General features: G+C 38.5%; 1 protein-coding gene across 5 annotated transcripts in view; it reads left to right on the top strand.

Moving 5' to 3' along the window:
* The window catches only part of SESTD1 (SEC14 and spectrin domain containing 1), a 126,772-nt gene that overhangs the window by 68,853 nt on the left and 44,783 nt on the right, over window positions 1-13,136 (top strand). The gene's annotated exons all lie outside the window — the stretch shown is intronic.

Here is a 13,136-nt window from a genome sequence, read left to right as displayed (position 1 = left end):
TACTTCTCTGACTCTTCAGAAATCCCTTTCATTGCAGTCTTTTCTAGCACTCCAGTTTAACTTCAGGCTAAATCTTCATGCCCCCTTATTTTTTATTTTTATGTATGTATAGGAATCTGTTGGGGTTTTTTTGGTATGAAGTCACATCCTTCATTAGGTTTCCATCATTTGAGTTGACTTGAATTTGTCAGTTCAAACTTGGTTTGTGCTCTTAGGAGCAGTTGTCAGTAGTTTATGTAGCATTCTGGCAAGTGGTGTCTTTTTCCACTTGACACGTGGAGTTTCCTAAACTGGGAAATGAAAGGGCACTGGAAGGGAAATTTCTTTTTCTTTTCCTTTTTATAAGTTTTTTTTTGCTTTTTTTTTTGGGGGGGGAGTCACACCCAGTGATGCACAGGGGTTACTCCTGGCTCTTCACTCAGGAATTACTACTGGCGGTGCTCAGGGGACCATGTGGGATTCTGGGATTCGAACCCAGGTCAACTGCATGCAAGGCAAACGCTCTACCCGCTGTGCTATCGCTCCAGCCCCTTTCTTTTCCTTTTTAAAGATATCTCTCCTGGCATATATGCTGCCCAATCCCATGTGCTGCTTGTGCCCCAGTGGCCGAGCACATGTGGCACCTGAGCACGTGTCACCCACATCTCCCCTGTGAGATGTGTATTTTCATGCTTCCAGAACTAGTGCTTTGTGTATGTAGTGGCCCTCTCCACCTTTGGAGGAGCCCGTGTTCTCTCTTGCTCCTGTTTAGTCTCTCACTTTCTCTCTCTCCTTCCCATTTCTAAGAACCTCCAAATAAAATGTTTTACTTCAAAAATAAATAAATAAATAAGCCTCTCCTGACTTTTTCTGAAAATGGTGATTTTTTTTTTTTTTTTTTTGCTTTTTGGGTCACACACAGCAATGCTCAGGGGTTACTCCTGGCTTTGCACTCAGGAATTACTCCTGGCGGTGCTTGGGGGACCATATGGGATGCCGGGGATCGAACCCGGGTTGGCCGCGTGCAAGGCAAACGCCCTACCCGCTGTGCTATCGCTCCAGCCCCAAATGGTGATTTTTTATAGCATTTTTATAAATAATATTCTTGCTTACTATAGTAAGCTTTTAAAAATATAACTTGTGTTTTTATTGGACTTTGGATAATTTAGTTTAAAATAGATAATTTAGTTAAAATAGACTAACATGTGGGGCCGGAGTAATTCCTGAGTGCAAAGCCAGGAGTAACCCCTGAGCATCGCTGGGTGTGACCCAAAAAGCAAAAAAAAAAAAAAATATAGACTAACATGTATGGTTTTGATGTACGGTTACTGTTCACCACCACCAATGTGTAAACTCTTTACTATTTTTTCCCTTCATTATTTTTGAACACACATTATCTAATAAAATTGAATGAAATACAAACAGCTATTCTATTTTATAAATATCTTCTGCCACTTCTCTGACATGCACTGAAGGAAAATTGGATTATCACAATGGAGACTGAACTGTAGTGGACATTCTCTGAATTGTTCTTTGAAATATTACAAAGCTGAATCTTAATTTTTCAAACTATTGCTTTTTTTTAAAACCTGCGCACCATTTAGTTTTGAGCTATCTTTAATATTCATTCACATAGCAGATCTTCTGTTTTCACTGAGCAGCCATCAGTTCATTTTATATAACCCATATCTTATAAAATTAAATCTTTAAATGACAAAGAGAATTTCATGTGTATCTATAACTCTTATATTTCTTTATTAATATATATGTTATGCATAGGTAAAATCATAATAAAAATAATCTGGCAGCTTTTTCTCTGTGCAGATCCTGCTTTCTAGCAACATTATGCACTTAAATTATTTTATGTCATGCAAGTGAATCTGTTATTTACATTTATGTTGATTTTAGGCAAAGGCTTTTAAGAGAAATAATTGGATTCCAATAAACTTTTCCTATATCTAAGTATATTACTGCATGGTGGGCTGGAGTGATAGCACAGCGGTAGGGCATTCACCTTTCACAAGACCGACCCATGTTTGATTCCTCTGCCCCTCTTGGAGAGCCCGGCAAGCTACCAAGAGTATCATGCCCGCACGGCAGAGCTGGCAAGCTACCTGTGACGTATTGGATATGACAAAAACAGTAACAAATAAGTCTCACAATGAGAGACGTTACTGGTGCCCCCTCAACTGCATGGTTTCCCATTGAGTTATTCAACATGAAATCTGTCATCAGTGATTTTAATGAATTTAGAAACAAAGTGTAAAAAAGATGTGTTATACACAGCACACACACTCGCATGCACATACATGAACATATTAGCAAATATTTTATTTCCTCAGGAAGAAATATGTATTTCTTAGGTTTATTGCTAGCATATATTTAGTTAATAGATTGCTAGCTGTTTTGAAACTTCATTTGAAACACACACACACACACACACACACACACACACACACAGTGGAGGGAGAGATTGATTGATGGATTACAGTGGGTGGAACATGACAGATGTTCTAACCTGCGAAAGACAGGGAATAGATTTGAGAGACTGGCCCAGTGTAAAAATAAAGAATTTCAATTCACTGGAACTCTGTTTCCTTAGAACTAAGAGATGTCATGAGTAATTCATTGTTGTTGATCTCTTAGACAGATTGGGAAATAAGCCTGGAATGAATTCCTTTAAATTGACTCTTACAAAGTCAATGAATCTGTGACAGGATTAAGGTATAGAACTGGAATAATTGACTTTTCACTCAGTATCTTTTGAATTATAATTGAATGGTGTTTAACATAGGAAAAGGATTTGGAAATCACTTGGGGCACTTTAGTAAAGTTTTTGCTCCTCTGTGCTCATGACCAGAAGGGTCAAACATTCACATTTATTTAGAGAGTTTTTAACAAAAGCTTTATAAAAAAAAATCAGAAAAGTCATCTATTTCTTTTTATTAAAATGTTACACTATGGAATACTGTGGAAGCAAAATGCAGTTTTCTTGTTGAAAACCTATTTTTTTAATGCTATGTGATACCTAATGCTATGCTTCTAGCAAATAATACCTCCAATAATGTATTTTTCATTAAAAATTTTAAATAAATGCACAACAAATTATTAAAAATTAAATTGCAGTACTGTAACATAAATGCTGTGAGAGGAACATTTTAAGTGATACCTTTAAAATAATAAAATAGAATACTATGACAAATAAGACACAGTAAAAGAGCCAAAAGAACATTCTTTTACACATATTATGTTTCCTATTCCATTGTCTTTTCAAGCGCAAAAGCTCTGAAGTGTTATCTTTTCAAATGTGAATTAACATTCATTCAGTTTAGCAAATACTTTTATTTCCTCAGGAAGAAATGCATATTTCTTGGTTTTATTGCTAGCATATATTTAGTTAGTAGATTGCCAGCTGTTTTAGAATCTTCATTTATTTTTGGCAGGGAGGCTCTCAAGTAGTGCTCAGGGGACCAATCTGGACATCACTAAGCCAGGGTTGAAAGCGAGAAATAGAGGATGTGGTGCTACTAGGCTGACCTGTGATACTGTGGTCAACCCTGCTCGGGCACCTCCTGGCACACAGTATTCTGGAGGCTGTAGGGTACCAGGACCACATCAGGGTCCCATGCATACAAAACATGTGCACTAACCCTTTTGTGATCTCCCTTACCCCCTCAACATTTATTTTTGAAGGAAGATTCCCCCCCCTTGGATCTTATGGCTTACACTGTCTTAAATTAATCAAGTGTCTGTCTTGATTACAACCAGAGTTGGTGGCAAATGAAAAATGACTTCTGTAACCTAACTCTGCTTAATTGTTTCATGATGAACATCATGCCTAGCTCTAAAAGCAGAAGTTGAGTTGGAAAGAGAATAAAGCCCTTTGTGACAGTATTTATTTATTTATTTATTTATTTATTTATTTATTTATTTATTTATTTATTTTTTCACTAGAAGACAGTCATTTTCTGGGTCCTATTCATTCCAAGTTGTTTATTTGTAAGTTAGCTCCCTAAATAGGAAAGCAATAAAATTGAGAAATACTAAACTCTTCACAGAAGATAACATTAAATTGCCATTTAGAATAGCTAGGCATACTATAGTTTGCTATTGTTAAACGAAAAATATAATTTGATGTGCTCTGTCTTATTTCTCTTATGTTTTGTTTAAGTGGAAAAAACTTGTAAAGTTGCTCAACTTTGCTGTCATCATCCTGTCTCTATTTTCCTTTGTTCTTCTCTCGCCTCCTGACTCGCTTTCTCTGAGCTTTCCACTTTCTTCGCTCCTGAGATCACTTCTCTCGGGATCTCATTGTACCCTTCCTGTTAGTCTTTGCCTTTTTCTCCTGATCCCTTTCTGGTTTTAGCTTTTGAATAATATATTTGGTACATATTTTCTGAAAGATATAATGACCATATGAAGGTCAGTAAAAAAGTAAATACTTAAGAACACATTTTCTAACTTGGGAATCTAAATATCTCTACCTTGAAATAATGCCCACCCTTGTCTCGTTCACCTGCCCCTTTCCCGTAACATATGATTTATCTGTGTTTGTATATCCTTTCTTTTCATTATGTATATGTCCAACTACATTTTTAAAATTTTAAATGTTTAGAAGAAAATAGGGAGTGTTTATTTTTTACTGTTCTTTTATATCTATAGTTATTATTTAGAGAGAGTATTTATCCCTAAACAATATATTTAGCTTCATAGATCTTTCAGTTTTATAAAAATGGAATTGTTATTTGAATTCTCACTGATTTGTTGTTTCTCACTTGTCATTCCATGTGAAAAATTTATGCATGAATTGCAGCAGATGTAGTTGATTCAATCTCACTGCTGAATATTCTTACATTGTATAAATAAAAAACAATTTACTTATTCTCTTGTTGGTGGACATTTTGGTCATTTTCATTTTTTTGCCATTGAGAATGAAGTTCTACAAACATTCTGGAATCTGTCTCTTGGTAAACATATATAAGATTTTTTAAAATAGAATATCTAGCCATAGTTTATGGAAATGTTTAAAATTTCAAGATAATGCCAAATTGCTTTCACAGAAGGATTCTAATTAAAAAACCCAGTTGCAGTATATGAAATTCTTGCAGCTATCCAACTTTGCTAATTCTTGAGACTAATACTTGATGTGCACAGTTCTTATGATCTTTTCTTTTCTCACATTGTCTTTGAGTGTTGGTGTTCTAGTCTGATGACTAGAAATTTTCTCTGTCTTTCTATCTCAGGAAAGATTTAAGACAGAGTGGATCTGGTCATTGCTTTAAAAAAACTCTTTTATATGCTATCTGGACCTGGTGTTTTCTTTTGGGGAAGATTTTTAAATTGTTTTATGTTTAATTTTAAAATATTTTTATTATAAAGAATTGTGTCATTCACAAATGGAGAGAATAAGTAACTTTGTATCCTTTTAACATTTCTAGCACCCACACCTATTTCTATCCACTTTCCCCAAGAAAGACTGGGGATGTTAGTGTGAAAGAAATAAAGAATTTTCCATTCATCCGTAAATATTTTACTGTGTATTTCTAAAACCAGACTCCTTTTGTAAAAAACATTGCCCATTATTTTTATTATGCTTAAAATATATAGTAGTTCCTTAATATAAAAGAGCATGTTGGCTTCAATTTGTAATTGATAGTATTCTAAAAGGGTTTAAATATTAGGTACAAATAACATCATTTTGCCTATTCATATATTTATATATAAAGTATGTATATGCTTGCAGATTTATTTATATCACAGTTCTAGTTATGTCTATTTGTTGGTTGTGTTAAAATTCAGCTGAATATTTTTTTTTAAGTAAAGGGTCTCTCAAGTGTTCCTCAGGGCTAAGGATTCTTTTTTTTTTTTTAATTTTTTATTAGTGAATCACTGTGAGGTACAGTTACAGACTTACAAATTTTCGTGCTTACATTTCAGTCCATCAGGGCCCATTTTCCACCACCAGCAGTGCCAGCATCCCTCCCACCACCCCCACCCCATCCTCCACCCACCCCACCCCATACTCCCCCCCATCCCACCCTGCCTCTGTGGCAGGTCTTTTCCTTTTGCTCTCTCTCTCTCTCCTTTTGGGTGCTGTGGTTTGCAGTAGAGGTATTAAGTGGCCATCAGGTTCGGTCTATAGTCTACTTAGGGCTAAGGATTCTTGATGTGGCAATTATTAACAACGCTGACCAGTGAGTGGTTCAATGGGAGAGTTTCCAAGAATGGGGGGCTATTCAGGCTCTGTAATTATGGGGAATACCTGGGCCACCTTAAGGCAAGGCTCCTAGCTTCCAGAACCACAGCTGACTGGGTGGGGGGCCTCCAAGGCTAAGCCTGGCATTCCTCATAAGACTGTGATGCTGAAAGTTGAATTGGAGTTGGCTGTGTATTAGGCATGTGCCTTAACCCCTGTGCTGTGTCTCTGGTCCCTCGCTGAGTAAATTTTATAAAGATCTAGCTGTCTGTATTCAACATAGATAATTCAAGTTAGTTATCCATTCCAACAGATAGAAGTACCACGTGGAGGCAGGAGACAGGAGTGAGGACACTTTCCTTTTACGCAGCTCACCCAAGTTTGATCCCTGGCACCACATGTGGTACCTTGAACTGTAGTAGAAGTGATTGCTGGCACAGAACCAATAGTAAGCCCTGAGCATGGCTAGGTTTGGTAGCTTCAAAACAGAACGAGCAAAGTAGGAAGCAGCATCCAGTAGCTATACAAAATAAAAGACTTTCTGGAACTAGAAAGTCACAGTAGACACAGAAGTGAATTATTATGAATCCTTTATGGGATGACGGGTCATACTGCCTCTCATGCTAACCTGGCGATTCCTGACTGACCATTTAAAAAAATACCATTTGGGGGAGAGCCAACACTGTCATAGAATTTCAGTTGGATAGGGGGGATTTATTGGAGTTACTGGAGTCCTTCTGAGAAAGGATTCCACTGAGAAATGCATTGTATTTTTTTAAGTTGAGATTGATTCCTTTTCAAATGTATTGGTTTTTTTTTAATTTGATTTCTTTTTGATTGATTTTTGATTTCTAGTTTAAGTCTGTTGTGGCACTAGAAGGTATTACTTGAAATTTACTGAGGCTTTAAAACTATTTCATATTTGCTTGAAAGAATATGTATTTCTTTCTCCTTTTTTTTAGTACAAACAGGTGTTATTTGGCAGTTTTGAGGAAGGGGAGGGAGGGAGATAAAGAGAGAGAGTAATACACGGAGAGAAAACACAGGCTGCTTCAAAGGCAGCAAGAGCTGCAGCACTCATCCCTGCTTTACTGTATGGAGGGCTGAAAGCACATCTCTCAGGAGGGGAGATGTCGTCGATACCTGTGCTTGGGCAGTATATGCACACCAAGAATGTGCATTTCTTTTATAAATGCATGTGGGATTCTGTGAGGGATCATCACCACCAGTTGATTGCACCAGCACCTTTAGCTCAGTCCTGCCGAGTTGGTCGCAAAGAATGAGACAGTGACTGTCCAGGCAGAAAAATGGCCTCTACAGACTCCCACTCCCACCCACAAGGGGCAGTCTGGCTTATTTATATAATTTAGGCATGATACTCCCCTTTCCCCCATCATGAGGGCCATTCTTTACAAGTTAACATAGGCGTTATGTACAAAATATTTACATAGCAATCAGCAAGGACCTGTAATGTATAACACTGATGTCATTGTAACTGTGATCTGCAGGTGTACATCATTCATTGTCTGAACTGTGCTGAACTTGGTTTTCCCCGTGGGATTGTGCTGACCTTGGGGTTCTTATTAGGGAAATGATTTCCTAAATGGATGCTGTGTTTTTCCATTAAATGAAGTCTTTTAGTCAAATTTCGCTGTTTTTCTTACACATTTTTGTCCTCTTGATAAGTTCAGGGTTTTTTTTGTTCATTAAAAGTGTTGGAGGTTTTTGTTAGTAGTCTGCATATTGTGGTAAAGCATCCCCTTGATGTAGTTTCGCATATTCCTCTGCTTTTTAAATCTCTGTGTTTCTATAAATTGATGATTGTATTTATGTAGTTGATTAGCTTCAGATGTGCTTTTCTTCTCTCCAAAGCTATTAATGGATGGTTATGTGATCCTCAATGACAAAGCTCAGGGGGCTGGAGCGATAGCACAGCGGGGAGGGCGTTTGCCTGGCACGCGGCTGACCCGGGTTCAAATCCCAGCATCCCATATGGTTCCCTGAGCACGGCCAGGAGTAATTCCTGAGTGCAGAGCTAGGAGTAACCCCTGTGCATCGTCGGGTGTGACACAAAAAGCAAAAAAAAAAAAAAAAATGACAAAGCTCATAATAGTTGATTCTCTTCTTTTTTTGTGATGTTAGCAAGATTAACATATGGTGCCTACTGTCTTATTATTCTACATACTGTTATTTTATTACTAAGTAATAATATTATTCTATCTTCATTTACTAACTGTAACACTAAGTGTTGAGAGACTCACCCTCTTTTTGTTTATCTAATGGCAGAGTTTATTTAAAGGGCATATTGCCTTTTATTTACTGATCTGACAACTCAGGGGCAGTTGTACTTTGGATAAATAGTGATGATTTGTTTATTTTGTATTCCTTTTTGCTCATTGTATTAGTGACATACCTATCAGCTCATTGAATTGATTCATTAACATGCTTCATGTTTCAATTCATGGTATTTATTATAATTGATATGAAAATCATTGTCATTCTTTGTCCAGTGGAAGCCTTCTAGCATACCCTTTCTTGATACCTGATTGAGGTGCCACAAGTTCATTGTGCTTGTTTCCAACCCGAGATGTGGAATTTACTGGTTTTCCAATGAGCCTTGATTCTTTTTTGTGGAAAATGGTTTTTGGAGATAATAGTATGAATGGTAGGGGAGTATGTTTCTATAGAATTGACATTATTTCCAAGCTTTTTGATGGAACTAGAAAATGTTGTTTGTAAATTTGTGTAATTTTATTGAAGGTGAAACAAACTGAACACAAACAAATAAGAACAAAAAGGAGGAGAAGACGCATAAGTTTAAACTGTAGCACTGTAGCACTGTCGTCCCATTGTTCATCGATTTGCTTGAGTGGGCACCAATAACGTCTCCATTGTGAGCCTTGTTGTTACTGTTTTTGGCATATCAAATACACCATGAGTAGCTTGTGAGGCTCTGCCGTGCGGGCGGGATACTCTCAGTAGCTTGCCAGACTCTCCGAGAGGGATTTGAGGAATCGAACCCGGGTTGACCAAGTGCAAGGCAAACGCCCTACCCACTGTGCTATTGCTCCAGTCTGAGTTTAAACTGATCTTTCCAAATAAGGGATCGTGCATAACTTTCTCATCTTTGTCATGAATTCCTTTTTATCAAAGATAGAATTCAAGGGTCTGGAAACATAGTACAGCAGGTAGAGCATTTGCTTGCATGTGCTGACTCAGGTTTAATTCCCGGCTTCATATATGGTCCCCTGAGCATAAGCAAAAGTAATTCCTGAGTGCAGAGCCAGGAATTACCATTGACCACTGCTGCTTATGGTCTGAAAAAAAAAAAAAGAAAACACAACAGCAACAACAGAACCTTCAAAAAAAAATTCAAACATTTTGTCTTAATCATTTGCTCTCTTCATTAACAGAGGCTCAGAATTGTACTGAAGCTACCACTAATTATATGATTGCTAAGATTAGAAGGAATCTCATTTTACTTTATTGCTTGTGTTTCGATTTGTCTTGTCATTTTGGATTAAGTATACTAATGAAAGACTTTTGTCCATTTCTTCTAGGTTCATATAGTTGGTGGCGCAAAATTTTTCCATGCCCACTACTTTTCTTTCCTTTCTTTGTTTCATTAGAAAATTAAGAAAGGCACGATAAAATATTGATTTCTATTTCCTTTTCGTTTCCCATTGTTGTTTTCAATGTTATGATCACCCAAGGCCACACACTTTAGTTCTGGTGCTTATGTACATTATTGTCATAGTGCTCACTCGGAGTCTCTGTGGCATTCGCACACAGACTTGCCAGGGGTCAGACTCCTGGCCCAGTACTTGCATATATCGTAGTTGCAATGCAACTTGCATTTATCTCAACAACAGCAGAAAGAAGCAGAAGGATTAAAACAAAAGTTTAGAAAGAGAGAGACAGACATAGAAAGATCGCACTCATCTGTGGAATATAAAATAACAGAGTGGGAGACTAACACCCAAGAGTTGTAGAGATAAGGACCAGAAGGTCTGCCCCACAGCTTGAAAACTGGCCTCACATGCTGGGGGAAAAGGCAACTCAGCTAGAGAAGGGAACACCATGTAGAGGATGTTGAGAGGACCCATTCAGGTTGGAATACGCGAACTGAAAGTAGACTATAGACCAAACATGAAGCCCACTCAATACCTCTGTTGCAAACTACAACACCCCAAAGGAGAGAGAAATGGAACAACCCCCAAAAGGAAATGTCCTGCCGCAGAGGCAGGGTGGGGTGGTGGGGGGTGAGGTGGGGGTGGTGAGAGGGATACTGGGATCATTGGTGGAGGTGAATGGGCACTGGTGGAGGGATGGGTTAACGATCACTGTATGAGTGAAATGCAAACACAAAATTTCATAAGTTTGTAACTGTACATCAAGTGATTTGCTAATAAAAATTTAAAAAAAAGTTTAGGGTTAAAAAATTGTCATTTTCAAATGTAACTTTCTTTTTTTATTTTTTTTATTTTTGGGTCACACCGGCAATGCACAGGGGTTACTCCTGGCTCTGTACTCAGGAATCACCCCTGGCGGTGCTCAGGGGACCATATGGGATGCTGGGAATCGAACCCAGGTCAGCTGCGTGCAAGGCAAACACCCTACCCGCTGTGCTATCACTCCAGCCCCACAAATGTAACTTTCAAAGTCATGAATTCTTTTCCTTTTTATTTCCTGGGCTGGAGCGATAGCACAGTGCCAAAACCAGTAACAATAAGTCTCTCAATGAGAGACATTACTGGTGCCCACTCGAACAAATCAATGAGCAACGGGATGACAGTGACAGCCTTTTATTTCCTAGTTCTGATTTTCCAATTAAACAATAGTATACTGTTACCCTCACACATGAAGTTATGAGCCTCACTCATGAAGGTACTGGCAGAGGAACCCAGGTGTGTGGGATCCGGGGCTGAGATCTCCAAGCCTGCTCGGATAAGGACTCGACCTCTTCCACCCAGATTTCCCATTTTCCAGTAACTAGGCGGTCATACCCAGGGACTTCCCTCGGCAGCTCGCAGCCACTTTGTGGCCGCGCGCTATCTTATAGCCTACTTCTCCCTCTGGGAGAAACTGGCAAGCTACTGAGAGTTTACTGCCCACGTGGGAGAGCCTCGCAAACTCTCCATGGTGTATTCATATGCCAAAACCAGTAACAAGCTGGGTCTCATTTCCCTGACCCTGAAAGAGCCTCCAGTGTGGCATCGTTGGGAAGGATGAGTAGAGAGAGGCTTCTAAAATCTCAGGGCTAGGATGAATGGAGACGTTTCTGAGACCACTCGAGAAATTCAACGATAATGGGATGATGGTGGTGATGGTGATCCTGTTACCCAGAATCTTATTCTTTAAAATTGGAAGACATGTTTTGTTAATATATAACTGAGAGTATTAGAGAACCTTAAAAGTATGTAATTAATTCTTTATTAGTAGATTTACTGTTCCTTTGGGCTTATCGTTCTAGTATATCCTGCTAAATTTTAAGCCACATGAAAATTCTCTGCTGATATCTCATTGTATGAAATAAAAATATTTTTATTACCAAAACCTATTAATATTGGTAAAATTTTGAAATAATTAAACTGAGCTCCTCGTCTCATTTTTTTCTTTTTCTTATTGCTTTATTTAAACATCATGGTTATATGAACATACAGAGTTGTTCATAATATAGTTGTCATAGGCATTCAATGTTCCTACACTAATTCCACCACCATTGTGACCTTCCCTCCACTTTTGTTCCCAGTTTTCCACCCCCTCATCCCCCACCAAGCCTATGCCCTTAGGAGACACAAAATAATTTATTTGCTATTTCATTTCACAACTAAATAGCTAAAGGAATCACTTAGAAAAAAAACTTTAGTAAAAGAAAATTTGTAGGGACCAGAGCGATAGTACAGTAGGTAGGATGTTTGCCTTGCACTCGGCCAACCTTTGTTCAATGCTCGGCATCCCATATGGTTCCCCAAGCACTGCCAGGACTAATTCCTGAGTGCCAAGCCAGGAGTAACCCCTGAGCATCACTGTGTGTGACCCAAAGAGGAAAAAAAAAGAAAACTTGTAAAAATTGTTATATTTCATCATGTGGTCTTTTTGTCCATGTCTAAGGGCTTACAAAGCTTTTTGTTGCTAGTTGAGCCTTCAGTGTTACTTTTTTTTTAATATTTTAATTGAACTTAGTTAGCTTCTATGTTATTTTCCATCCAATTTGGTGTGCTTCTACTAGGATACCAGTACTGTGGAGTTTAGAGGTGTCACACAGCCACTTATGGGAACATACACTTCAGGTACTCCAAGATCTGCAGAGTTGGGCCTGTGGGTTTACATGGCAGTTACTGTGGGGTGGCAGTTGCTGCTGGGGCTTCTCAAAGTATGGGAGATAGGAAGGAGGCTGCCTGCCCACACTCCCGTCAGACCCCAGAGGTTTTAGCCTGGAAACTGGTGTGCCTGGGATTTCCGTTGGTTTGGCATCTCTGCAGAGATTAGTCATGAAGCAGTGGAGTTGGACGATTGAGATGGTGGCAGCTCTGGGGTGTGGGTGAAGCTGCAAAGCTTTTGCACGGCAAGGACTCAGCTAGCCCCACGCCTGTAATTTTCCTGTTACATTTGAAAACAACAATTTTTTAATCCTAAATTTTGCTTTTGCCCTTATGCTTCCTTCTGCTGTTGTTGAGAAAAATGTAGGTTGCACTGCAACTAGGGTATATGCAAGTTCTGGGGCCAGGAGTCTGACCCCTGGCAGATCTGTGTGTGAATGCCACGGAGACTGTAAGTGAGCACCATGACAAGTGTACAGAAGCACCAGGACTAAAGTGTGTGACCCTGGGTTATCATAACATCATGCACCAGAATTTTCAGCTGGAAGACTAGTGTACCTATGAATTTTAACTGTTTGGCTTCTATTCTGATATTTTAAAATATGGTACTATAAAAAAATGGTTTATGGTAGCTTATT

The sequence above is a fragment of the Sorex araneus genome, chromosome X (genome assembly GCF_027595985.1).
Source record: "Sorex araneus isolate mSorAra2 chromosome X, mSorAra2.pri, whole genome shotgun sequence".
In the NCBI taxonomy this organism is placed as follows: Eukaryota; Metazoa; Chordata; class Mammalia; order Eulipotyphla; family Soricidae; genus Sorex; species Sorex araneus.
Note: the sequence above shows the minus strand (reverse complement) of the source record. Positions and strands in the feature narration are given on the sequence as shown.